General features: G+C 41.6%; 1 non-coding gene across 1 annotated transcript; it reads right to left on the reverse strand.

The window, feature by feature from the left end:
• Window positions 1-10082: 10082 nt before the first annotated feature.
• LOC148843114 (small nucleolar RNA R71) lies at window positions 10083-10189 on the reverse strand. Its single transcript, XR_016103908.1, has one exon. It is a non-coding gene; the product is annotated as a small nucleolar RNA R71 (small nucleolar RNA).
• Between the last annotated feature and the right edge of the window lie 14825 nt (window positions 10190-25014).

Consider the following 25014-nt stretch of genomic DNA (forward strand, 5'->3'; position numbering starts at 1 on the left):
GCATGCCAAGCCTCCCTTGAGTATCGGTAGCATAGTGCTGGTCCAACACTGTCCCCTTGAGCAAGTGTGCGCCCATTAGGAACCCTAGTAGCCATGCTAGCCGTTAACCAGGGCAGCCCCACAAGGGGATGGAGGTCTAGGAGTGCAAATGTTAGGCACCCAAGGAGGTCGACCACCCCTCCTCAAAGAGTATGTTAAGCTTTTGGTGGTTTGCCTGAAGATGACATCAGTTCTCCCAAAATCTTACAGGAAAAAATGATGGTCATGTCCCTAACGTAAGCCTGCCAAGCATAGGTAAGGCAATGCCTATTTTGAATCGTAACCAGCTCCCCCACTCAATTCATTGTTGTCATCGACAATGACTCCTTCTGTGAATGGGCGTTTGAGTCCCACGCCATCCACTCTTCTGACAATTCCACGGTTCGCATGATCAACCCGGGTCTTGCCTATGTTGGCGTCCATTTATGGGGATGGAACCATTTCATCATGCTAGCCTGCCTGGACTTCACCCCCACTATTGAGGTTACTCCAACCGTGCAATGGCTATGTCGTTGAACTATGAAAGAAGGGCCATCGAAGAAATGTGTGTGATGCTTCACGGAGGTCCGCCCCACGTATCATCTTACCTCAAGGCTCAACCGTCTTCTTAGTAGCTATTCAGTGATGCTACCGAACACGCTGATAGGTCTACTCCTACTATTGGCGATTGATGCTAGGTGTACCCTTTCACCATGCTGGCCTGCGGTCTTCACCTCGCCCTGTGCGGGTTACTCAAACCAAGTCATGGGTTATGCTTTCACGACCCTCGAAACTACGCTTCACCTCGCTGGTTCGGGCCACATGTTAACTCCGAGGGAGTCCCTATGTTGTGGCCTCAAGGAAACTTGACCGCAATCTCTGCGAGTGGTGGCAACTTTTACCCACGATTTTCCAAACATGCACTCGCCTTGTGATAAGCTTCTGCTACTACAAGTGATCATCCTGAACACTGAGGATGTCCACCTGAAACTTTTCCAGTGTAGGGCCGCCATCTTCAACGGCCAGCGTAACCACATTCCTAACAAGGCCCATTCCTCTGCCCCCGCATGAGGACAATAACCAATGCATCTGCACCTGCAAGGGAAGTTGTTTTAGGATAATTGGAATGGGAATGCGGACAATGAATGGCCTCTTGCTAGGCTGGATAAGCAATCTGCTCAGATATTGTACTCACATTCCTATCAAGGCTCACATGTCTGCCCCCGCATGAGGACAACAACCAATGCCTCTATCCCCGCAAGGGAAGTTGTTTTAGTGTCATTGGAATGGGGACATTAACAATGAATGGCCTCTTGCCAGGCCTGATATGAAATGTGCTCGATCCTGGGTGGAAGTGCCCAGGGACGTTACCCCACAAAATGTTGCTTGTCGTAATGACCGCTTCAACTAGCTCTGGGATAATCTGCTGAAAACCAACTGCGGCAGCAATTGGCCAACTCGCTCTGGTTCCAACTGTCATGGGGTTAATTCTACAGTGGAAGAAACTTGTGCAGCGTCTTGGCCAAGGTAGGCCAGGACAAGCCTTTCTGCGCTTAGAGGCTATGAGTTGCCCAATGGGATGGCTCCACCACTGTCATTAGCACTGGATCATGACCTCAAGTCGAATGGCAGGGGAACTCTCCTGGCTTAGACCGGTCCATGGGAGGCGCCACTTACTTGCTGAAGGGCGACAACCATAATGCATGGTGACCATGTGCTGATGAGGTGACTTGGCACCGATATGAAGGGTCTCCTATAGAACGGTGATGACAGACACCTGTGTGCCATGATGATAGGCAATCGCTTGGGCCAGAACACACCCGTGCGCTAAGGGCAATGAGGTAGCTCACTCAGCTGGGGGAAGGGGCTGGCATGGTGAAGGAACATGCATGAGCGAGGCCCGCATGCCAAGCCTCCCGTGAGTATCGGTAGCGCAATGCTGGTCCAGCACTATCCCCTTGAGCAAGTGTGCGTCCATGAGGAACCCTAGTAGCCATGCTAGCCATTAACCAGGGCAGCCCCACAAGGGGATGGAGGTCTAGGAGTGTGAATGTTAGGCACCCAAGGAGGTCGACCACCCTTCCTCAAAGAGTACGTTAAGCTTTTGGTGGTCTTCCTGAAGATGACATCAGTTCTCCCAAAATCTTACAGGAAAAAATGATGGTCATGTCCCTAATGTAAGCCTACCAAGCATAGGTAAGCCTAAAACTATTTTGAACCGTAACAGGCTCCCCCACTCAATTCATTGTCGTCATCGACAATGACTCCTTCCGTGAATGGGTGTTTGAGTCCCACGCCATCCACTCTTCTACCAGTTCCACGGTTCGCCTGGCCAACCTGGGTCTTTTCTATGTTGGCGTCCATTTATGGGGACAGAACCATTTCACCATGCTGGCCTGCCTGGACTTCACCCCCACTGTTGAGGTTACTCCAACCGTGCAATGGCTATGCCGTTGAACTGTGAAAGAAGGGCCCTCGAAGAAATGTGTGTGGTGTTTCGCAGAGGTCCGCCCCATGTATCATCTTACCTCAAGGCTCAACCTTCTTGGTAGCTTTTCAGTGATTCTACCGAACACGCTAATTGGTCTACTCCTGCTATTAGCGATGGATGCTGGGTGTACCTTTTCACCATGCTGGCCTGCGGTCATCACCTTGCCCTGTGTGGGCTACTCAAACCTAGTCATGGCTTATGCTCTCACGGCCCTCAAAACTACGCTTCACCTCTCTGGTTCGGGCTACATGTTCGCTCTGAGGGGGTTCCATTGTTGCTGCCTCAAGGAAACTTGACCATAATCTCTACGAGTGGTTGCAACTTTTACCCATGATGTTCCGAACATGCACTCGCCTTGTGATAAGCTTTTGCTACTGCAAGTGATCAACCTGAAAACTGAGCATGTCCACCTGAAACTTTGCCGGTGTAGGGCCGCCATGCTCCAACGACCAGCGTAACCACATTCCTAACAAGGCTCACGTGTCTGCCCCCGCATGAGGACAACAACCAATGCGTACGCACCTGCAAGGGAAGTTGTTTTAGGATCATTGGAATGGGAACATGAACAATGAATTGCCTCTTACTAGGCCAGATAAGCAATCTGCTCAGACAATGTACCCACATTCCTATCAAGGTTCACATGTCTGCCCCCGCATTAGGACAACAACCAATGTGTCTTCCCCCACAAGGGAAGCTGTTTTAGTGTCATTGGAAAGGGGACACAAACAATGCAAGGCCACTTGCCAGGTCTGATATGAAATTTGTTCGATCCTTGGTGGAAGTGCCTAGGTACCGCACCCCACAAAATGTTGCTTGTCTTAATTACCGCTTTAACTAGCTCTGGGCTAATCTACTAAAAATGAACTGTGATAGCAATTGGCCAACTCGCTCTAATACCAATAGTCACGGGGGTAGTTCTACAGTGGAAGAAACTTGTGCGGCGTCCAGGCCAAGGTAGGCCAGGACAAGCCTTTCTGCGCTTAGAGGCTAGGAGTTGCCCAATGGGATGCTCCACCACAGTCAGTAGCACTTGATCATGACCTTAAGTCCAATGGCCAGGGCACTCTCCTGGCTCAGACCGGTCCATGGGAGGCGCCACTTACGTGCTAAAGGGCGACAACCATAATGCATGGCGACCATGCGCTGATGAGGTGACTTGGTACCGATATGAAGGGTCTCCTGTAGGGCGATGATGACAGGCACCTGTGTGTCATGATGATAGGCAACCGCTTGGGCCGGAACACACCCGTGCGCTAAGGGCAATTGGATACCTCACTCAGCTTGGGCAATGGGCTAGCGTGGTGAAGGGACACACTTGAGCCAGGCCCGCATGCCAAGCCTCCCTTGAGTATCGGTAGCGTAGTGCCGGTTCAATACTGATGAACCTACAATTTATCTATATTTTATGAGGTTTTTGCATGAAATTTTATGCCAATTTAATTAGATTATGACCTATTTTAGCATGATTGCAAGAAAGATTTCAGGGGCAGCCAAATCAAGAAAAAGAAGGCAAAAGCAAGAAAAGAAAGTCCAAAATTTATCAAGTTCAGCCCAACCCAGCCATGAGAGCAAGGGAGTTTCATTCGGCCAAAATAGTGCAAGCTAACTCTTTGGAAAACCCAAGGGAAGAAGCCTAGGAAGAAGGAAATTTCAGCCCAGCCCATTTTTAGCCCAAAGAACAGCCTAGAGTGTAGCCTACATGAGCTCAAAAGCAAGCTAAGTTGCAGCCCAAATAGCAGCCCAAAGGGAGCTAGGGGCGGCAACTCCTAGAAGTTTCTTGAAGAGGAGGGAGCACTCTAGAAGGTTCATGAGGGGTGTAATACACCCAATTCTAGAGACTTCAAGAAAGGGCAAAAGCCCCATTGAAAAACTATATAAGGAGGCCTCTAGGAGGGGGGAGAGGTGTTCAATTGCTTGAGATGAAGGCTCTCCCACTCTTAGAGGTTCAGCCACCTTGAGAGAAGAGAAGAGAAGAATGTTAGGCGCAAGGAAGAAGAAGAAGAAGGGCTGAAGGAAGTTCAAGACAAGCAAGTTAGAAGAGAAGGAGAGTTCAAAATTGGGGGTTTGAGATTCAAAGATCATTTGTAATAACTCAATTGTAGTTTCATTCTCCTTTAATTTGAATTCTGTTTCTTTGTTATATTTTCTTTCTTCTTTCTCCTTCTTCCATTCTTCCTTGATGTATTTCAGTTTGAAAATTTTCATTTCAGCAATCTAATTCTTTTTTATTCATTCGAATGGTCATGAATTGTACTTGGAGTTTCTTGAATAAGGGTGTTTTTGTAGATTAATTCAGCCAACTAACCTTCAAAACTCAGATCTGAATTCTCAGATCTGAGATTGCAAGACCTGAATTGCTTGAAAGAGAATTTAGATCTGCAATTTTGAGATTGGCCGAATGGATCTAAAGCTTGGAATTCATAGAGTGCTTGAGAGAGACTCTAGGAATTCAGATCTACTATTCAAGAACTGAATTGGATGCAAGATTAGAGATAACTTGCACAATTCAGTTGGTGATCAATTCAGTTTTGAATTGATGCCTTATAAGTATTTGAAGAAATGCATGCATGGGGATTAGATTCTTGTTAGAGATAGAAGAATTGTCACTCATGCATAGGATGAACATGTGCTTGAGAGAGGTTGTTCATGACCTTGGGGTTTCACCAAATCAAGGCTCAATTATGATTTATTCGAATGATCCAAATTGATAGATTGCTGAATTTTGAGATTGAAATTTACTGCTTACTCTTCTAACCTGATTTGAAGGCAATTGGACCAATGATTTAGATAGATTTTAATTTAGGATTTTTATCTTTCATTAATGTTTTGATTTATTTTTTAATCAGATAAGAAGTACTCAATTTAGTATTGATACTTGTTTCCTAAATCCTTGTGGGAACGATACTTCACTCACTACTTTATTACTTGAACGGCTAGTGCACTTGCTAGTGTCACAATGAGCTACACATCAAGTTTTTGGCGCCGTTGCCAGGGATTTATAAAAGCAATATTAGGAAACATTGAACATTCTTAATCTGGTTTCATTCAGCATTGCATTCATAGTTGGTTTAATTTGCTTAATTTTACATTTTAGCTTTGAATGCAACTGTTGTACTACTATAGTTATGTTTCTTCTTTCTTAAGTAGATTACTTTCTTTTTCTGGTTTTAGTTTCATTTTAATAAAGGTATATTTGATTTCTTTTCAATGTTGGTGTTGTTCCCTTCTAAAAGAAAAAAAAGGAAAAAAATTCACAAAAACATGAGTGTTGCAGATCTGAGTTGCATTCGGCACTCAGATCAGCAGAATTCAAATCTGCAGCACTCAGCCGAAAAGATTTGCTTGTGTTTCAGCCTTTTATTTCTTTTTCCATTACAAAAAGAAAAAAATATATAAAATGAAAAAAAAGGGAGATCTTTTGAACAACAAGAGGAGCACTTGAGAATTCAGATCAGAACTCAGATCTGAGTTCCGATCTGAGTTCTGTTATTGCAGATCTGCAACAGTTCAGATCTGAGTTCCTTTGAACTCAGACCTGAACTGATGCAATTTTGAGGGGAATTGGGTATCATCACCACCCCAATTCACCCTAGGGCACTTCTGCTATTCCCTAAAAACAATTTGGTAGCAATAACTGAAGGTAAGGCAATTGAGAATTCAGATCCGAACTCAGACTTGAGTTCAGACCTGAATTCTGCTATTGCAGAACTGCTCAGTTCAGATCTGAGTTCAGATGAACTCAGACTTGAACTGATACAAGTTTGAGGTAAATTGGGTGCCATCATCACCCCAATTCACCCTATGATACATCCGACATACCCCAAAGGTAATTGGGTAGCAAAGAATGAGAAAGAAAATTCATATCTGAACTGATACAGATCTGAACTGTAGTTGAGGATTGAACTGATACAGAGCACATTTTGGATTTTGGGTGAACTGAACATTTGCTTTATCCACTTGTAACCGAGCTACATTAGCTAAGGAGGTGTATGTTTGGATTGAATAATTGTGATGCCTCAGATATTTAATAAAAAATAGCACTTTCCAAGTATTTCTATTAGCATTCAGATCTGTAACAGGGCTGCTATAGTACAACAGTTAGCAGACCTGATTTCAGGTCAAGTTTGTGCTTTCAAACACCCACACATTCTCGGATGCTCTTTGCAAAATAGAAAAAAAAAAAAAAAGAAAAAAATTTCTATGATGACCAGCTTTGATCTCTTTTGAGAATGAATTGAACTTGAGCTCAGATCTGTTCTACAACCTGCTAATTTGCAGCAGTAGCAATGCCAATAATGCAGACCTGATTTCAGATTTCTAGAAAAGTTGTGTGGACCGAATAGCTTGCAATACCAAACATTGCAAACCTGATTTCAGGTTTCTACAATCACTGAACATGAGCCACTCAGGCTTGGATATCCATTTCTAAATTTAAAGTTTTTGTTGGCCAACTCTGTTTTCTAATAAAGTTACAAATATGAAGTGCAGGTGGTTTGATATGAGATCTGATTTGAAATATCTTTGGACTGAGTTTTGTTCTGTAAAACTGCTAACATCAGATCTGAATTGCAGCAATTAACAATACCAAACATTGCATACCCGATTTTCAGGTCTTAGCAAGTGTTTGATATGCATCAGCTATACAGGTTTGGGCTTCAATTGTAGAGCTTAAAATCCTTAAACCAAGCCTAACTCAGGACTGGTTTTAGTTTATTTCAGGTCATTTTAATATATTTTTCAGATCAGATCTGATATCAGCCCTAAAGCATCACAGATTTGATTCCAACCTTAATGGATGTATATTGCAGTATATACCAATGAGTGTGTATGAGATATACAACTCAGATCTGAATTATTATTTGTTAATTTTCTCTGCACTAACAATACCAAAGACATGCAGATCTGAACCCAACTAAATTGGATTTGAATTCAGATGTTGCAATCGATGGATGTAGATAAAGGAACCTTGAATAAGATGTTGATCTGCTTTTAGTTAGCTGTATTTATTTGTTTTAGGATGTAGGTTTGTATATTCCAATACTTCACTATACATTTTCAGTTGTAATAAGGTTAGTTATTTTGTGAATATTGGCTTGTTTATTGCCTTGACTTTCACAGTTTCTGACAAGCAGAGTCGAGCTGGAGGAAATCCTCTATGACCCGGAGATTGAAAGAACTCTCCATGTCTGACTAAGAGCAGCCAAACAAGTCCAGCAAGAAGCTCAAGAAGCTCAACAGGCTCAAGAAATGGCTGAGCAGAGGACTATGATGAACTATGCCAAACCCACTCTCACTGGAGCTGACTCCAGCATTATCAGGCCTAATATTGTTGCTAACAACTTTGAGATCAAACCTGTCATCATACAAATGATTCAAAACATGGTGCAATTCTGTGGATTGGCCCATGAAGATCTCAATACACACATTTCTAACTTTTTAGAAATTTGTGACACTTTCAAACACAATGGGGTAAATGATGATGCCATTAAGTTGAGGTTATTCCCATTTTCTTTGAAGGATATGTTAGATAGTTTTGTATGCCCTTAGCTTCAATCAAAATTGATGTACTTTATGAGTTTATTGTAAATGAATAAAAGTGCATATTTGATTCATGTTCCCTTGGTATGTTTCTGTGTAATACCCTTAAACTGGACACTTATTGAGAATCGTGTTAGTATAGAATGTTCACAGCCAGTGGGTCGGTCTGGGGAGACCTATCCTGACAAGGCTGACACTGTGGTGCCACCAAGTCGGTTGGGGTGGCTTGTCTCAGCTACCGGGGTGAGACCCTAGGCACATACAGTGTGGGATTAATTGAATCTTTGAACTGGACCAGATTTTCAGTATTGCCCTAGACCTTGGAGATTGATGGGAAAAACTGGAAAGTTACACCCAACCCCTAGACTCGATTATGATACTGCGCTAGGTGTCGGATCGATCTGCCTTTGATATACCATTCAGTGAGATCCTTAGCGGGGGTCAAAACCTGGGTATGTTGGGACAATCCGAGAATTCATCTGAGTGGGTGATCATAGTGACAGGATCAGCCCCTTTGTCGGACAAAGGTAATGATCGGGGATGCACTCTCACTGTTGGAAACCAAGACTGCCGGCAGTCGATTTCAACCGTTGAAATTTGTTTTGCAAAGTATATTTTATATGAGATATAAAAGTATATACATTATGGTTTCTAAAATATTTGCAGAAGGTTTTAATTCCCGGGATCCATATAAGTGGAGAGTGCAACACTGTTCCTTGTAGCCGAGGGAGAGTTCCTCTCTTGTCGGGCAGTGTATGATCATTATGGGCTGAGAGGTTAAGTGTAAGACCATTGAGGATAATACCTGATGGGCTAATCTTGCATCTGCCCACAGTCCCTGGGTGTTACAAGGTGGCTTGGCCCAGGGACCACTTAGGGTAAGTGTTGGGCCCATAGAGCCCATTTGATGGGTTTCAAGCGGTGCACTGTCTTTAACAGTGTATTCGACTAGGCCTTGTAACAAAGGCTGGGCCGAACCCATGTGGTTGATGTGTAGATCAATGCTTGGGTCCCACGCCATACAAGGAAGCCCAACTGGGCAGCAGTTAGGAAGGTTGAGTGAGCACATAAGCTTAATGGGCCTAAAGCCCATTTCGATTTGGGCTATTTATTTAGGGGCAAATTCTGAGATAGATTAGCAGATAGGATTGGGTCTTAATCCTATCCACTCAGAGAGTCCAGATCTGAATGTGATTCAGATCTAGAAACCTCCTAATGGGATTAGGATAAAGCTAATATAATCTGCAGATAAGATAAGGGTTTTACCTTATCACTAGAAGAGAAGGCTGATCCAAATATGATTTGGATAAGCACCTCCTAATGGGATTAGGAGCTGATCTTTTCAAGGTAACAAAAAGAAGGAGGGGGCGGCAGCCTTGAGAGAGAAAAAAAAGAAACACATCAGATCCACTTTAGTGCTGAAATCAAGAAGAGAGAATTCTGCACCCTGCGAATACTCTCTTGCCGCCTCCCTGCTCTTGCCGCCCTGTTCGCCAGTTCGATCTCCAGTTGTGGGAGAAGTCAAGATTGGATCTTGACATCAGTTATTTGAGAAATGATTGAAAAGGAATCTGTGCTCACGTTCCATCCTGCTGTTTCTTGCGAAGGACAGAGCTCTTGGGGAAAAACACTGCTAATTCTACTCCATCCTGCACTACGCCATCTTCAGTGGGAGCAGTCTTTGGATCATTCCTTGGGCGTGAACACCTTCGTTGGGAGATATTACTTCTCCGTATCAGGTATTATTCTCTCACATTCCTTTTGGTTCAGATCTGGTTCAGTTTAAGGTTCAAGATTTATCATTGAAAATATGATTTTCTAAATAGGGAATGTGATTCCCAGTTGAAGGGAGAGGAAAAATTTTTGAAATTCGCCCCTTATTCTGCAATCTTTGGGCATCCATGTGATGGATCTCTCAACCCTTCAGGATAAAGCCAAAGCATGGCTGAATTCATTACCGGCAGGATCAATAGCTATGTGGGATGAAATGGCCAGCCGTTTTCTCTCTAAATATTTCCCCCCTTCTAAAACTGCTAAAATGAGGAATGATATCACTACTTTTTTTCAGCAAGAGGGGGAATCTTTATATGAGTCATGGGAACGATACAAGGAGCTGTTAAGGAGAGTTCCTCACCATGGCCTCCCCATTTGGCTGCAAGTGCAGACTTTCTATAATGGTCTTACTGACTCAAATAAGACCATATTAGATGCTGCAGCCGGAGGGTCCATAAATAATAAAACTCCTGAGGTTGCCCATGCACTTATTGAGGAAATGGCAGCCAACAACTATCAATGGCATTCTGAAAGAACTCAAACTAGGAAGCAGCATGGCTTACATAATGTTGATACTTATACGGCACTATCTGCACAAATAGGAGCACTCAGTAAGAAAATAGATGAAATGCAGATAGCTGCCATGCATGTGCAGCCTCTTAATTGTGAATTGTGTGGGGGAGGCCACATCAGTACTGAATGCCAAGTTGGCAATCAGTTCAGGCCATCTACTGAACAAGTTGACTATGTCAGCAATTCGTCAAGATATCAGGGTTATCAGAGTCACCATACTTCTCATCCAGGATGGAGGGGACATTCAAACCAGTCTTGGCCAAATCAGCATACTTCCAAGCCGTTCCACCAGACTTATCATCAGCTTGAACCAAAGTCCAATTTGGAGGAACTGATGACAAAATTTATAGCAGGTGCAGAAACTAGGTTCCAGAACCAGGAAGCCTCAATCAAAAACCTAGAAAACCAAGTGGGGCAATTGGCACAATTAATCTCTTCTAGACTGTCGGGAACTCTTCCAAGCAACACTGAAGTGAATCCACGAGAGTAGGTGTAAGCTATTACCTTAAGGAATGGAAAAGAGTTGCCTGAGGTAGAAAAGAAGAATTGGGCTGAACCCAAGGCAGAAACAAGCCTTGGAACCGGAAACAGAAGACGGAACAACCAGAAGCACAACAAGGGATGCACCAGCTGCCACAAGTTCCATTCCCTAACAGGCTGAAGCAACAAAAATTGGAAAAGGAATTTGGTAAGTTTCTTGAAATATTTAAAAGTTTACATATTAATATTCCTTTTGCTGATGCTTTAGCCCAGATGCCACATTATGCAAGGTTTTTGAAGGAATTATTGGCAAACAAAAGAAAACTGGGAGATGTGGCTACAGTTGCTTTAAATGAGGAATGTTTTGCTATTCTTCTGAACAAACTACCTCAGAAACTCAAAGATCCAGGGAGTTTCACTGTTCCTTGTACCATTGGCAGTTTAAAAATTGAAAAAGCTTTATGTGACCTGGGAGCTAGCATCAATTTAATGCCATATTCTATCTTCAAGAAATTGGGGTTGAATGAACCCCAACCCACTAGAGTGGCATTACAATTGGCTGATAGATCCATTAAACATCCTAGGGCGATCATAGAAGATGTGTTAGTTAAAGTTGACAAATTCATTTTCCCAATTGATTTCATTATGTTAGACATGCAAGAAGATGTGGAGGTCCCGCTTATCCTAGGGAGACCTTTCTGGCTACCGGGAAAGCAATGATTGATGTCCAACAAGGACAATTCAGCCTTAGGATACAAGATGAGGAGATAATTTTTAAAATGTCTGATGCTATGAAACATGCACCCTCTAGTGATGATTCTTGTTTTATGATTGATGCCATTTAATTGACAATTGATGAATGCTTCCAGGTAAGTAGAATAACTGATCCTCTTGAACTCTACCTCCAGTAAGGAGAACTTGAAGAAGGAGAAAATGAAGAAATAAACCTCATGATAGCATACCTGAATGATAAGCCTCAATTCAGATCTCCCCGTGATAATTTCCGCAGCACTGAATTCCTTACAAAGAGAAAAATTATTAAGAGTGCTACGGGAACACAAAAATGCTATAGCTTGGAAGGTAGAAGATATCAAAGGCATTAATCCATCAATCTGCACTCACTGAATTTTGATGGAAGAGGACAGCAAGCCTTCCGTTCAGCCCCAAAGGCGCCTGAACCCCAACATGAAAGAAGTGGCAAAGGCTGAAATAATTAAGTTGTTAGATGCTGGGATCATTTATCCTATTTCTGATAGTTCTTGGGTAACCCCTATGCAAGTTGGGCCCAAGAAAGGGGGTATGACTGTTGTTCCAAATGAGAAAAATGAACTCATCCCTACTACAACCGTCACCGAATGGCGTGTGTATTGACTATAGAAAATTAAATGAAGCCACCCGGAAGGACCATTTCCCTCTCCCATTTATGGACCAAATGTTGGAGAGGCTAGCCGGGCATGAGTATTATTGTTTCTTGGATGGATATTCAGGGTATAACCAGATACCAATTGCACCAGAAGATCAAGAAAAGACCACTTTTACTTGCCCATATGGAACCTTTGCATACCAAAGGATGCCCTTTGGGTTATGTAATGCCCCAACTACCTTTCAGCGATGTATGATGTCTATATTTTCTGATATGGTTGAAAAATTTATTGAGATCTTTATGGATGATTTTTCAGTTTTTGGCTCTTCGTTAGATGCATGTTTGAATAATCTGGAACAGGTGCTTACTAGATGCAAAGAAACACATCTTGTGTTGAATTGGGAGAAATGTCATTTTATGGTGCAAGAAGGCATAGTGCTTGGACACAAGATCTCTCAAAGAGGTATAGAAGTCAACAAGGCCAAGGTGGAGGCAATTGAAAAACTGCCACCCCCAACATCTGTTCGTTCTTTGAGAAGTTTCTTAGGACATGTCAGATTCTATAGGAGGTTTATTAAGGATTTCTCAAAAATTGCCAAGTCATTATCTACCTTGCTTCAAAAAGAAGTGACTTTTGAATTTTCAACTGAATGCCTTCATGCTTTCAACATCTTGAAAGACATTGATCCATGCACCTATCTTGGTAGCACCAGATTGGACCCTCCCATTTGAATTAATGTGTGGTGCAAGTGATTCTGCTATAGGAGCTATTTTATGACAAAGAATGAACAAACATTTTCAGTCAGTTTACTATGCTAGCAGAACCTTGACTGGACTCCAACTCAATTACACCACCACGGAAAAGGAGCTGCTAGTAGTAATATTTGCACTTGACAAGTTTCGTTCATATCTGATATTATCCAAGGTTGTTGTCTACACAGATCACTCGACATTAAGGCACTTGCTTACCAAGCAAAACTCAAAACCAAGACTGATCAGGTGGATCCTTTTATTGCAAGAGTTTGACATTGAGATTAGAGACATGAAGGGTGCTACAAACCTGACTGCTGACCATCTCTCCCGGTTGGACAAGGTAAGCTCAAAAGAGGAGATAACCAACAACATTCAAGAAGAATTTCTGGATGATCAGTTGTACTCAATACAGAAATACTCATATCCTTGGTATGCTGATTTTGCTAATTATCTAGCTGCACAAGTCCTTCCTCCTAACCTTTCATATCAATAGAAAAAGAAATTCTTTTCTGATGTAAAATACTATATGTGGGAGGAACCCTTTTTGTATAAATTGTGTGCAAATCAGATCATAAGGAGATGTGTCCCTAAGGAGGAGATGGAGTCGGTACTCCAATTTTGCCATGATAAAGAAGCAGGAGGTCATTTTGGAGCTAGTCGCACTGCAGCCAAGGTTTTGCAATCAGGTTTTTATTGGCCCACACTTTTCAAAGATGCCCATAGGTATGTGTCCACATGTGACAAATGCCAAAGATCGGGAAACATTTCCCGACGGAATGAAATGCCCCTTTTCAATATTTTGATATGTGAAATCTTTAATGTTTGGGGTATAGATTTCATGGGACCTTTCCTGAATTCTTTTGGGAATAAGTACATCCTTGTTGCAGTTGACTATGTATCCAAATGGGTAGAAGCCATGGCTTTACCCACAAATGACTCAAGAATGGTGGTACACTTTCTAAAGAAGTTATTCTCCAGATTTGGCACTCCGCGAGCTATAATTAGTGATAGGGGAACTCACTTCTGCAATAGCCAATTTGAAAGGTTAATGCAGAAATATGGAATTACACATAAATTAGCTACCCCTTATCACCCTCAAACTAGTGGCCAAGTGGAGTTGGCTAAAAGGCGGTTGCAATTGAATGAATTGGATGAATTCAGACTTGCCGCCTATGAGAATGCCAAAGTTTATAAAGAAATAATAAAAAACTGGCATGATAAGAACTTGCTGAGACGGGACTTTTATGTAGGCCAACATGTATTGTTATATAATTCCTGTCTCCGCTTGTTTCCAGGTAAGCTGAGATCCAGGTGGTCTGGACCCTTTACCATTTCACAGGTTTTTCCCCATGGGGCTATAGAACTCACCCACCCGGTTCAGGCACGTTTAAAGTAAATGGTCAGCACCTGAAACCATATTTAATGGGCGGTACTGTACCCCCTCCATCCACTGTTTATCTTGATAACCAATAATCTTTTATGCTTGCTCATGAACAGGTTAAAGCATCTTTTTGGCATTTATCTTTTTAGAATATTAGTTAGTAAAATAAAGTTCTTTTTCTCAAAATTCCAATTCTTTAAGGACTTAGTTCGTCCATTTCTTTTCTTCAGTTTGTTCTAGCAAGTGTGATTCCCTAACACTACGAACATTGAGGACAATGTTCATCTTAAGTGTGGGGGAGTGAGCCCGAGGCTAGGGTATGGGGGCTGAAACCATGCACCTCATTCACCCCAACACACATATGTAGGCAATGACAACCAAAAAAAAAAAAAAAGACTAAAACTCCTCAAGTTCATTACTATCTATTTGATGATTTTTAAGAAGGATTTCAATGAGTTAAGGGAGACCAATGTATTTGCTAAGTTTTTATTCTTGCAAATGACCCAACTTAGTATATGCATGAGAAAAAGGGGAGTTGAATATGTCTTTCAGCATGACTAGCCCTAACTACCTTCATGTGTATGAAAGCACTTGATTTCATGGTTAATGGTCAAGAGAGCTAGTGCACATCTGAAGTGCTGATTCTTGAGGTTCAAAGAAGGACAAAAGCCCAAATTGACTCCGTTATTTTGAGCTGAATAGTAAAATTAGCAGCTCAAAAAATGAGTTTTTTTTATCTACCTCATGCATGTGACCAGTGTGAGATGGAGCATAAAATGCCTTCACACCGAAAAAAAAAGTGTGTGAGATGGAGCATAAAATGCACTCACATAGAAAAAAAGAAAAGGGTGAGATGGAGCATAAAATGCACTCACATAGAAAAAAAGAAAAGGGTGAGATGGAGCATAAAATGCACTCACCCCTAGAAATAAGTAATGATGGTGACAGTTGAGGTCCAAGAGGGCATACTAAGTTGAACTCTCATTAAGATAAAGTTACAGATGTGAAACTTAGTGTAATTTGATTATTAACTTTGACAATTAAGGAGTTTAATTATATATTGATTGGGAGTGAAGGCTGGACTTTAATGAAATTCGTATTCTCCTTTCCTTGGATCTTATACATATGTTAAATGGTAATTTATAAGAATAAGAGTTGAGCATTTACAACAGTTCCCCGACTACTCAATGCATTTCTATCTTAAAAAGTTCACCAGGTAAATAGTGAGAATAGAAGGGGGGAATGTTCAGTTTATGGCTGTTGTCTTTGCTTGAGGACAAACAAAAGATTAAGTGTGGGGGTATTTGATGAACATACAATTTATCTATATTTTATGAGGTTTTTGCATGAAATTTTATGCCGGTTTAATTAGATTTTGCCATATTTTAGCTTGATTGCAAGAAAGATTTCAGGGGCAGCCAAATCAAGAAAAAAAAGGCAAAAGCAAGAAAAGAAAGCCCAAGATTTATCAAGTTCAGCCCAGCCCATCCATGAGAGCAAGGGAGTTTCATTCGGCCCAAGTAGTAAAAACTAACTCTTTGGAAAACCCAAGGGAAGAAGCCTAGCAAGAAGGAAATTTTGGACCAGCCCATTTTTAGCCCAAAGAACAGCCTAGAGTGTAGCCTACATGAGGTCAAAAGCAAGCTAAGTTGTAGCCCAAATAACAGCCCAAAGGGAGCTAGGGGCGGCAACTCCTAGAAGTTTCTTGAAGAGAAGGAGGGAGCAGTCTAGAAGGTTCATGAGGGGTGAATACATCCAATTCTAGAGGCTTCAAGAAGGGGCAAGAGCCCCCTTGAAAAACTATATAAGGAGGCCTCTAGGAGGGGGGAGAGGTGTTCAATTGCTTGAGAGGAAGGCTCTCCCACTCTTAGAGGTTTGGCCACCTTGAGAGAAGAGAAGAGAAGAAGGTTAGGCGCAAAGAAGAAGAAGAAGAAGGGCTGAAGGAAGTTCAAGACAAGCAAGTTAGAAGAGAAGGTGAGTTCGAAATTGGGGGTTTGAGATTCAAAGATCATTTGTAATAACTCAATTGTAGTTTCATTCTCCTTTAATTTGAATTCTGTTTCTTTGTTATATTTTCTTTCTTCTTTCTCCTTCTTCCATTCTTCCTTGATGTATTTCAGCTTGTAAAATTTCATTTCAGCAATCTAATTCTTTTTTATTCATTCGAATGGTCATGAATTGTACTTGGAGTTTCTTGAATAAGGGTGTTTTTGTAGATTAATTCGGCCAACTAACCTTCAAAACTCAGATCTGAATTCTCAAATCTGAGATTGCAAGATCTGAATTGCTTGAAAAAGAATTCAGATCTGCAATTTTGAGATTGGCCGAATGGATCTAAAGCTTAGAATTCCTAGAGTGCTTGAGAGAGACTCTAGGAATTCAGATCTACTATTCAAGAACTGAATTGGATGCAAGATTAGAGATAACTTGCACACTCACGCGTCTGCCCCTGCCTGAGGACAACAACCAATGCGTCTGCCCTCGCAAGGGAAGCTGTTTTAGTGTCATTTGGATGGGGACACGAACAATGATTGGCCTCTTGCCAGGCCTGATATGAAATCTACTCGATCCTGGGTGGAAGTGCCTAGGGACCGCAACCACAAAATGTTGCTTGTCATAATGACCGCTTCAACTGGCTTTGGGCTAATCTGCTGAAAACCAACTATGATAGCAATTGGCCAACTCGCTCTGATACCAACTATCACGGGGGTAGTTCTACAGCGGAAGAAACCCGTGTGGTGTCCAGGCCAAGGTAGGCCAGGACAAGCCTTTCTGCGCTTAGAGGCTAGGAGTTGCCCGATGGGATGGCTCCACCACAATCAGTAGCACTGGATCATGACCTCAAGTCCAATGGCTGGAGCACTCTCCTGGCTCAGACCAGTCCATGGGAGGCGCCGCTTACGTGCTAATGGGGGACAACCATAATGCAAGGCGACCATGCGCCAATGAGGTGACTTTGCACCGATATGAAGGGTCTCCTATAGGCCGATGATGACTGGCACCTGTGTGCTATGATGATAGGCAACCGCTTGGGCCGGAACACACCCGTGCACTAAGGGCAATGGGGTAGCTCACTCAACTTGGGCAAGGGGCTGGCATGGTGAAGGGACATGCTTGAGCCAGGCTTGCATGCCAAGGCTCCCTTGAGTGTCGATAGCACAGTGTCGGTCCAACACTGTCCCCAAGAGCAAGTGTGCACCCATGAGGAACCCTGGTTGCCATCCTAGCCGTTAACCAGGGCCACCCCGCAAGGGGATGAAGGTCTAGGAGTGCCAAGGTTAGGCACCCAAGGAGGTCGACCACCCTTCTCAAAGAGTACGTTAAACTTTTGGTGGTCTACCTAAAGATGACATCAGTTCTCCTAAAAATCTTACAGGCAAAAATGACGATCATGTCCCGAACGTAAGCCTTCCAAGCGTAGGTAAGGCTAAGCCTGTTTTGAACCGTAACACTATGATAGAATTTTTCTCAAAAATATAAATTCATGAAATCAACAATAATGAAACATAAAATTATGGATATAAAATCACAAATAACAATTCATAGGATCAAACAAATAATTTGAATCAATTTGATAGGTCACACATAAAAAATACAAGACAAAAGAAAAAGACAAGTAGTCAAGAACCAATGAATAACTTAAAGAAAGGCATGATAGTACGTAGGGGGGCTACACAACCATCATGCATCTGAACAAATCAGTGTATGTTATATATATATATGACATGCAGTAGACTAGTAGTCTAGTACTATAGGGGGTCGGGTTCAAGAATTTCAACTCTAGTCTCTACCATTTAATTCGAGAAAAAACAGCTTATTTTAAGAGCTAAGTGGTATGTTACTGCAAATAATTCTCCTGTTTTGTGCTTTCGGTACATCCATTCAGTCACTTACTAGGCCTGTTTGATTTGCAGGAATAGAGGTTTAGAATCGGAATTGGAATGGGCTATTCTGATTTCAACTGTTTAGTTGAGCGGAATTAGAATATTATTCTTATTCATGCTGGAATGACATTCTCTCATTTTAGGGAATAGCCATTCCCTGCCCCTTTTGGGCATGAAATCCCATTCCTGCTGATTTTAATTTTCATTCCTATTCCTATCTAAATCAAACAGATGGAATAGATCATTCCAATTCTGATTCCGATTCCGAAGAATTTTGATTTCAATTCTGGCTGCCAACCAAACGGACCCTTAAGCCCTTTACTCCTTTAGCAGCTCTGAAGTCTTTATAAAGTCTGTCTTTGATTTCATTATGCATCCATGAATTGACTACATAGAAAAAAAAGTTAATTTCTTGATTCCAAGCAATTAGGGGTCACGGTCCAACCGGTTTCAGAATATTTTTATTTGGTCTAAAGTTTTCAGATCTCTTTGATAATCTTTATTAACACATCCCAACATGAGGGAAACTAAAATAATTAGAAAGCAGATCATAATTGAGCAGACCTGTAATTAATCGATCAAAAATTCATACAATCACACCATGACACCCAACCTCAGAAAAAGTATTCAAGCAAGTTTCTTAAACATGGGCTAATTATCAAGCTTCAGGTAGCCATGGCAGACTTTTAGGCAAGATCAAGCGACATAATTAACATGGAAAGCACAAGCACAAGAATAGACTGAACAGAAGGCCTGAAGAGTAATCAACAGCAAGAGAAGAATAGTTGCTACAAGTGTAAGCAACTTCCATGAACCAAACACATACTTTTTCATAAAATTGCTTGCCTTCACCTTCCACCTACCATTGTAATACTTGTTAACATCTTCAAAGGTTTTGTCAAGGAACGGAACTCTGGTTAATCTAATAGATTTGCTCATCCCGTTCCACAGTTTAGCAACCTCTCTGTCGCTCTTCAAACGGTTTACTATGATCCCCTTCTCTCTAAGCAACTTCACATCCTCTACTGTGTCGATTATCCCATTCATCAATTCAGTATAACGTGTAAAAACTAATGGCCCTGATGCAGAAGAAGCTTCATATGCAACTAAGTTTCGCATCATAACCTCTGTGTTGACATCCAAACTGATAGTAGGGAGGTAGAGGGAAGTGGTCTTTTCGTCGAAACCAACAGTTGTGATGTCGCCATTAGTTTTGCAGAAATTTACTCCAGAATTGTGGAGCTCAGATACTGAAGGAATCATAATCTCCTCAACCAGAGGAGGTTTCTCGATCTTCTGAGACCTCAAACTTTCATTGTCTGGTTTGATCGTCTCTTTATCTTGATGAGAAACAAAAAATTTGTCGATGGTTTCTTTTATGATGGAAATTTCAGGCAGGTTGGGGATCATCTCCCATGGTAATGCAAATATTAGTTTAATGGGTCTTAAAAGCAGGATTTTCTCAAGCAAACGCACCATGCCTATGTTGAAAGCAGATATCAACTTCCAAATCTCAGACAAGAGCTGTTTAATGTTGCTAGAACTCGAGCCCGATCCTTCTTCAACCTTGGTCTCTTCGTTTTGCTCGTTTTCTTCGCAGTCGAGTACTTCTTGTGGCTCATCGGAGTTGGGAACGATGACACGGTACAAAAGATCAAGCAGGTGTGCATGCTGAGATACTTGGAGAAGAGAGAAATTCTCAATTTTCAGTGGGGAGAGTTCTTTACACAGATCCATGAGAATGAAAGACAATAAATCATCGGCAACATCTGGTGAAGAGCATTGGAAGCCCAAAATCTTCCTCAATGCAAACATGGGAATTTGATTCTCAAGCATCGCGATGTCTCTGAGAATGGCGTTATGGGCCATTTTTCTTCCTGCAAAGTTGAACAAGTGCGTGATGATTTGCGGATGATAGTAACAGTAAAAAAACAGTAAAATATATAATAGAAAAGAGAGAAAAGAGCTTAGTAGATCGAGAGAAAAATTCTGTAGATGTATTCTGTTGTTTCTCTCAGATATCCGAATCAGTACAGAAGATAGGATTTTATAATAGATGGAGTCGGTGAAGGTGAACCGACTTACATTGAACGAAGACTGTCATTGACTCACCTTGGGAGCAGAATGACCAACTTTGGAATTACCTGACTTTGAAAAATGCAACGACGCACATTGGAATGTAGCAACTTTAAAGAGAGCTTTACTGTTCTTCGAGAAAACTGATTCAATGATTCTTGTAAATATTAACAACATTCAATACTCCTCGTTGGTGCACATTTCAGTAACTCCAATCATGTCTCGTAATACTTTGAACTTGCCTTTTGGTAGAGTCTTTGTGAATATGTCAGCTAACTATTCTTCAGTTTTGCAATGTCTGAGTTGTATTACTTTGTTTCGTTTAGCTTCTCTGATAGAGTGATATTTGATGCCAATATGTTTGCTTCTGCTGTGAAATATGAGATTCTTTGCCATTGCAATAGCTGATTTGCTATCTCAGTAGATTTCAGTAGCACCAACTTGTGGTTCTCCCATGTCATCAAATATCCTTTTGAGCCATATAGCTTGGCTCATTGTTAATGCTGCTGCAATATATTCTGCTTCATCTGATGATTGGGCAACTGTTGCTTGATTCTTTGAAGCCCAAGAAAAAATCCCTAATCCAATTGTGAAAGCATAGCCAGATGAAATTTTCATGTCATTTACCGAACCTGCCCAGTCACTATTTGTGTAGACAATGAGCTTAGAGTCATGTGTGACTCTAAACCAAATTCCATAGCTATTTGTACCTTGTAGTGGCTAAAAGGATTCGAACACACATCTCATAGTAAGAGGAAACGACCATCAAACCATATGGCCTATTATATCAATTCGTTTTTTGAGCCATATAGCTTGGCTCATTGTTAATGCTGCTGCAATATATTCTGCTTCATCTGATGATTGGGCAACTGTTGCTTGATTCTTTGAAGCCCAAGAAAAAATCCCTAATCCAATTGTGAAAGCATAGCCAGATGAAATTTTCATGTCATTTACCGAACCTGCCCAGTCACTATTTGTGTAGACAATGAGCTTAGAGTCATGTGTGACTCTAAACCAAATTCCATAGCTATTTGTACCTTGTAGTGGCTAAAAGGATTCGAACACACATCTCATAGTAAGAGGAAACGACCATCAAACCATATGGCCTATTATATCAATTCGTTTTGTTTAAGACGTGTAACAAATATAAGATAATAAGACCTTCGCCCTACTTCTTTCATCAATTACGAATTAAAATGTTCCTATTCCAAATAGGCCATTAACATGTTCACTTGGTGAATTTTCAGGTTAAACGTGTAAGTAACTGTAGGTAAATTATTGGAGAGAAACTGGTAAGAAAACTGGTAAGAAGTTGGTATGTAGTTGTGGGGCCCACCTTGAAAAAATGTATATGGGGCCCAAGCGTGCACTGGCTTGGGCGTGTGTGCACGAGGCGGGGTGCATGCCCGAGCGGCGGCCTACGAGCGCGCGAGCGCAGCAGGCTGCGTGCATGCGCGCGCGGCTTGTTGCGTGAACTGCCACGTGTGGGTGTGTTCCATTTTGATTCCAAGCAACCCCCATCCTCCAAAATTATTTTTCATATTTTCTCCATTTTTGGTAATTTTTAGTGATTAAAAACTAATATTTTTCTCAAAAAATTTATTTTAATTAATTTTATCATTTTTCAGTCCTAACTAATACCACGTGTCCAAGTGTAAAACCAATCTAAGTCGTACATCTCAAGATAACCCACCCCAGTATGATTTTTCAAAAATGTGAGGTTTCCTCCTAATAGAGCCCCAAAAGCTTAACGTACTCTTTGGGGAGGGGGGGTTCCCTGGGAGGGATGCCAATGGAGAGATGCTCAGTAACTGAATGGATTCTGTTTGATTCGATACCCATTATATACCATTTAAGGGTTCGGGCCTGGTGTTTAATACACGTTGGGCGTGATCCGATTTATTAGATCCAAAACGTTGGTGGTGACTCCGGATCTAACCATTCGCTTGCAATATACATAATTTTAAATAAAAGGGCCAACCCAATATAAAATAATTTGAAACATTGTCTCATTTGGCATACTTTTTACTGTAATAATGCATAGATTTAGAGTTCAAAACTCCAAATATATATGTTATAACTTATTATATAAGGTGAAAATAAAGTGCCATGTAGTGGCTAAAAGGATTCGAGCACACATCTCACAATAATAGGAAACGACCATCAAACCATATGGCCTATTATATCAATTTGTTTTGTTTAAGTCATGTAACAAATATAAGATAATAAGACCTTCGCCCTACTTCTTTCATGAATTACGAATTAAAATGTTTCTATTCCAAATAGGTCATTAGCATGTTCACTTGGTGAATTTTCAAGTTAAACGTGTAAGTAATTGTAGGAAAATTATTGGAGAGAAGCAGGTAAGAAAACCGGTAAGAAGATGGTATGTAGTTGTGGGGCCCACCTTGAAAAAGTGTATATGGGCCCCAAGCATGCACTGGCTTGGGCGTGTGTGGGCGCGGGCGTGTGCGCACGCGCGGTAGGGTGCGTGCACGCGCGCGCGTCGCAGGCTGCAAGCGAGCGCGCACGGCGGGGTGCGTGCACTCGCGGCTTGCTATGTGAACTACCACGTGTGGGTGTGTTCCCTTTTGATATCAAGCAACCCCCATCCTCCAAAATTATTTTTCATATTTTTCTCCATTTTTGGTAATTTTTAGTGACTAAAAACTAATATTTTTCTCAAAAAATTATTTTAATTAATTTTATCATTTTTCAGTCCTAACTAATGCTACGTGTCAAGTGTAAGACCAATCTAAGTCGTACATCTCAAGATAACCCACCCCAGTATGATTTTTCAAAAATGTGATGTTTCCTCCTAACAGAGCCCCAAAAGCTTAACGTACTCTTTTGGGGGGGGGGGGGGGGGGGGGTTCCCCGAGAGGGGTGCCATTGGAGAGATGCTCGGTAACCGAATAGATTCCATTTGATTTGATACCCATTATATACCATTTAAGGGTTTGGGCTTGATGTTTAATACACGTTGGGCGTGATCCGATTCATTAGATCCAAAACATTGGTGGTGACTCCGGATCTAACCATTCGCTTGCAATATACATAATTTTAAGTAAAAGGGCCAACCCAATATAAAATAATTTGAAACATTGTCTCATTTGGCGTACTTTTTACTGTTATAAGGCATAGATTTATAATTCAAAACTCCAAATATATATGTTATAACTTATTATATAGGGTGAAAATAAAGTGCCATGTAGTGGCTAAAAGGATTCGAACACACATCTCACAATAAGAGGAAACAACCATCAAACCATATGACCTATTATATCAATTCATTTTGTTTATGACGTGTAACAAATATAAGATAATAAGACCTTCGCCCTACTTCTTTTATGAATTACGAATTAAAATGTTCCTCTTCCAAATAGGCCATTAGCATGTTCACTTGGTGAATTTTCAGGTTAAACGTGTAAGTAATTGTAGGGAAATTATTGGAGAGAAGCTAGTAAGAAAACTGGTAAGAAGCTGGTATGTAGTTGTGGGGCCCACCTTGAAAAAATGCATATGGGGCCCATCTTGACAAAATGCATGTTTGGCCCACCTTGAAAAAATGTATGTGGGGCCATTTTGAAAAAATGTATGTGGGGCCCACATACATTGGAGAGAAGCTGGTAAGAATACTAGAAGCTGGTATGTAGTTGTGGGGCCCAGGCGTGCACAAGCTTGGGCGTGCGCGGCAGGGTGCGTACGCGCGCACGCGGCGGGCTGCGAGCATGTCACGGGATTAATCAGCGAGGCCCCGTGCGGTGCTCGATGGGGTCGAGAAAGCCTACAAAAGCAAGCAACAACACGCAAAAGGCAACAAAAATGCACACAGATTAGACAAAAGGTAACTTGTATTGCATTAATCAATGGTAAGCACAAGCACACAGTACAGTGTCGAGGGGATCTCGTGCTTAACCTTTACACGCTTATGAACTCACTCGACTACCTGAAGGGATGAGAGATCCATCCCATGGATGCCCAAAGATTGCGGAATAAGGGGGCGAATTTCAAAAATTTTTCTCTCCCTTCAACTGGGAATCACATTCCCTATTTAGAAAATCATATTCTCAAGGATCATTCTTGAACCTTAAACTGAACCAGATCTGAACCAAAAGAAATAGGAGAGAATTATACCTGATACGGAGAAGTAATATCTCCCAACGAAGGTGTTCACGCCCAAGGAAGGATCCAAAGACTGCACCCACTGAAGATGGCGCAGTGCAGGATGGAGCAGAATCAGCAGTGTTCTTCCCCAAGAACTCTCTCATTCACAAGAATCAGTAGAATGGTACGTGAGCACAGCTTCCTTTCAATTCTTTCTCAAAGAACTAATGTCAAGATCCAATCTTGACTTCTCCCACAACTAGAGATCGAACTGGCAAACAAAGCGGCAAGAACAGGGAGGCGGCAAGAGAGTATTCATAGGGTGCAGAATTCTCTCTTCATGATTTCAGCACTAAAGAGGATCTGATGTATATCTCCTAAAGGCTGCCGCCCCTTCCTTCTTTTATTAACTTAAAAGATCAGCTCCTAATCCCATTAGGAGGTGCTTATCCAAATCATATTTGGATCAACCTTCTCTTCTAGGGATAAGGATAAACCCTTATCTTATCTGTAGATTAGATTAGCTTTCTCCTAATCTCATTAGGAGGTGCTTATCCATTAAGCTTATGTGCTCACT

This window comes from Nelumbo lutea, chromosome 8, assembly GCF_056320005.1.
Source record: "Nelumbo lutea isolate HS-2025 chromosome 8, American lotus-T2T, whole genome shotgun sequence".
Taxonomy (NCBI): domain Eukaryota; kingdom Viridiplantae; phylum Streptophyta; class Magnoliopsida; order Proteales; family Nelumbonaceae; genus Nelumbo; species Nelumbo lutea.